This window comes from Haemaphysalis longicornis, unplaced genomic scaffold (assembly GCF_048455015.1).
Source record: "Haemaphysalis longicornis isolate Haplotype H1 unplaced genomic scaffold, Haemaphysalis longicornis Haplotype H1 scaffold_9, whole genome shotgun sequence".
Taxonomy (NCBI): domain Eukaryota; kingdom Metazoa; phylum Arthropoda; class Arachnida; order Ixodida; family Ixodidae; genus Haemaphysalis; species Haemaphysalis longicornis.
The window spans coordinates 47351451-47355446 of record NW_027526460.1 but is presented as its reverse complement, the minus strand read 5'-3'; the positions used below and the strand labels follow the sequence as shown (position 1 = coordinate 47355446).

The 3996-nt window shown below is 53.2% G+C and overlaps 1 pseudogene; it reads right to left on the bottom strand.

The window, feature by feature from the left end:
• Nucleotides 1–2243: 2243 nt before the first annotated feature.
• On the bottom strand, nt 2244–3087 carry LOC144151749 (peptidyl-prolyl cis-trans isomerase pseudogene; annotated as a pseudogene).
• Between the last annotated feature and the right edge of the window lie 909 nt (nt 3088–3996).

Below are 3996 nucleotides of genomic sequence, written 5' to 3'. Positions count from 1 at the left end.
CCTTAGGCCGGGTGGTTGTGGGGACGGGCGGTAGAGCTGGATACTCGTTGTCGTAAAACTTGGGTTGTTGCTTCTTTTGCTGGGCAGAGGATTGCTTGGGCTTCGTTGTTGCAGGTGTCGGGAGATGTCGCCTTGGGCAGTCTTTCCCCGCCGTGACGTGAGGTTCTTCGCAGAGTTTGCAACGGGGTGTGCAGAGGTGGTCTTCCTGGGGGTCCGAGAGGCCGCAGACCGGGCAATGGGGCTTTTCCGGATGCGGGCAGACGTCTTGGCGGTGGCCGACGTCTCCGCACCGCTTGCAAACTTGAATGGTGCGTCGATATGGACGGCAGCGTATGAGCTCACAGTTCACTTTTACATAGTATGGGACGCGTGTGCCGTTGAATGTGAGGAGGGCTGATTTGGTACGGCCCATTAGCCTAGCGTGGATGAGGTACGGGCGATTGTTCTCGGTGTATTCCAGGAGCTTCTCCGGAGTGATGTCGTCCGGCAGGCCGTGAATGACGCCACGGGACGTGCCCGGTGGAGGCTTCATGTAGGCGGTGATGTCATAGTTGACGTTGCGGAGAGGGATGCTTGTCAGTTGTGAGAGCCTGTCAGCGACGTAGGGGTCAGGTGTACCGATGACGAAGAGATTGTTTGCCGGTTGCACTTGGGTAGTAATTAAAGCTCGGAACTGTTTTTCTGGAATCCCGCTGGCCAGAATGAGCGCCTGGGAAAGCTCTTGGTTGGTCCAATCATGAACGCGGAGGCCGTTGAGTGGCCGGAAGACTGTGACATAGTGGTTAGCAGGAATGCGTGGCGGCGGAATGGCGCGCGTCGGCGGAGTAGGCTTTGGAGAAGTGGTAATGCTTGCCTGTTTGTCGGTGCGCTTGCTTTTGTTGCGGGAGGATACGACCTGTAGCCATGGGTTTGGTGGGTGGATGGCGCGGCCGCTTAGGGCGTCATATTCCATCGGTGCGGCGCTTGTTGAGGGCGGTGGTTCTGCTTGCGCGGCGCAGTCGACTGTTGTAGCTTGGGGAGGCCGAGAATCGCCTTCTCGAGCGGCATTTTCGTCTCCTAGCACGAGCGGAGTCGGTTGTGAGTGCAGCTGTGAGGCTTGCATGGTCGGGCTGCGCCGTCGTGGCGGGAGAACTGCTGTGCTCGCTAGGCCTGATGGTGAGGCCTAGCAGCGAGCCGGCGTGGTCGGTCGTTCAGGCGGCTGTAGTTTCGCCCCCCGATTGTCCTGGGGGGCAATTCCGCTGTCCTGCGATTCCTCTGGACGTCAGGAATCCGTTGCTCCGTATGGCGTCGTGGTCGTTGGACAGCAGTCGCGTCTTGAAAGACAAAAAGCGGAAGCCGAAACAGTGCACGTCCTACTGTGTCGGCCCCCTGGTGGCGAATATCGGGGAAATGCGGGGAAATTTTTTTTTGAAACTTGTGTGGGATACCGTTACGTTTACGCCATGGGGCTCTACTTGTGCCCGTAGTCTTGCTGCGCCGCCTGATTCTGGCAGTCGCCTGACATCGAATAGCTACGACGACTAGGCGAGCTCCTAAGCGCTCTCCATTTAATGAAAAGAATAAAGAAGCATGCCAAAAAGAGAACGAGTGCGACACGGCCCCTACTGCTACGCTCAAGGTCAAAGTTCTTAGGACGCCTCCCCGTCGGTCTGCCGGGAGAAGTCCACGTGACATCTAAAAGATGAATGCCGCGAGGCCACACCACGGACATGCGCACAGGCAACCGCCGATCAAGTGGGCACCACCGGCGGACAAGACGCAGCAGGTTTACCAAGTATGGCAGAAACGGGAGACGAATGGATTGGACGAGCGGCGCGGGACCTCACAGCTTTCCTGGCTGTATGGTGGCTCATTAAAAACTTTAAGCACATGTACGAAGGCGCACATGCGAATGTGTTCAGAACAAGGATGCAACGAAAGAGTGGGAACAATGTTTTATTTTCAATTCAGTTCACCCGTTCATATTCACGCAAGGTTTGGGTAGCTCTGGTTTATCAAAAAAAGCAAAAAAAAAAAAAGAAAGCCCGACAGCACAGAAAAAAAAAAGAAGCAGTGAACACGCAACAGAAACGTGAAATGAAAAAAAAAAAAGCAAGACCCGCGAGCACAGAAAATGAAAACGACGTGAACAAAACAGTACCCAAAGCGGAAAATGGAACAAACTAGCCCCCCCCCCCCCCAAAAAAAAAAAAAAAGAAATCCTGCAAACAAGCGAAAAAAAAAAAAAAAAAAAACGTCAGAGGCCAGTAAAATCGGAAACAAAAAACAAGATACCAGAAGCGGCTGGAGACAAAGTTCTCAAGCGAAGACCTACTGCCAAAAGCAAAAAAAAAAGACAAAAACGTTGGAAAGCCTCACAAGAAAACAGTCAAAGGCCCAGTAAAACAGGTAAAAAACTGTGCAAAGTGGCTTGGGACACACAGCAGTCCTCACAGCTCGCCGCAGTCGCAGATGGTGATCTTCTGGGAAGTCTTGCCCGATTGCGAGCCGTAGGCCTCGACCTTCTTGACGACGCCCATGCCCTCCACGACCTTGCCGAACACGACGTGCTTGCCGTCCAGCCACTGAGTCTTGGCGGTAGTGAGGAAGAACTGCGACCCGTTGGTGTTGGGCCCCGCGTTCGCCATGGAGAGGATGCCCGGGCCGGTGTGCTTGAGCTGGAAGTTTTCGTCTTCGAACTTCTTCCCGTAGATAGACTTGCCGCCAGTGCCGTTGTGGTTGGTGAAGTCGCCGCCTTGGCACATGAAGTTGGGGATGACTCGGTGGAACGTGGAGTTCTTAAAGCCGAAGCCCTCCTCGCCGGTGCAGAGGGCACGGAAGTTCTCGGCTGTCTTTGGCACCACGTCGGCGCGCAGCTCCATGACGATGCGACCGAGCTTTTCGCCTCCTGCCTCGACGTCGAAGAATACTTTCGGGTTTCCCATCGTTGCCACCGGTCGGTCAAACTTCACTCGCCAATGGAATTCGGCGTTCGAGGCAGCGGGATAAGCCGACGTGGACCACCGCGTTCGATGGCTGCTACTCGATCTCTGCGCAGTGGCCGATCTCGAAGCGCGAGGGCTCGTAGAATGAGGCAGCGCGAGGCGGGCCGGCGTCTTTTTCTTCGTAGGCTACCGAAGCGCCACAGCTAGACAACAAAAAAAAAAAAAAAAATTAACGTTGGCTTCTTCTAGCCTTTCGCTCTCTCCACGCGAATACAATTCCTCAATCCTGTAATTTATCTTTTATTAACGCGAATCCTTCTCGTGACTCGTAGAACGAAAAACACGGCGTTGTGAGCAGCGGATTGGGCCCTAAATTTCACGTGCGCGCGTGGAACACGGCTTTAGAGTAAAAATGATTCCAATAGGAGAAATGAAACACTGACAAATAAAAAGTGCAAGTTGTTTGAAACGAAACAGAACAGAAAACAGGGACGCAGTAGTGAAAAGATGCAACACGCGCGCCCCGCGTCGCTTCGTCCCATTAGTTCGCGCTGTTTCGTCGCTATCAATTTTATGAGACTAGTCGCACGCCGTACCAGAGTCCTTCAATACTTCAAAAGCATTGAAGGACTCTGGCCATACCTTGGTGCACGCTGTTTACTTAACCACGGCAAGACACCTAACTGGTATTTCAACTCGGTCTTTATAGGCACTTTGCGCTTATGTTTGCCTTGCAAGCAGCAGCGCCGTTTTCTATCCTGGTGGTTCGGTGAGTCATTTCTTGTAGGAAAGATGCCAGGAATACCACAGGCTCGGTTCGTAGCATTCATATTACGTAAGTGTCGGCGCCCTGTCCTAGACAGCAACAGCCGGGTTTATCACGAGTCACGCACGGGCGCCCACGTAAAGAAGGCATCTAAGGTAACGTCATGTTAATAAATAGGGCCGAGAAGAACGAACAGTTTAAGTGGCGCAGACAAAAATTCGTTAGCTGTTGATATTGTAGCCGACCAGTCAGATCGCAGATAATGCAAATGGCAGGGGAACTGATGTATTTATCACGGCCGTCTTT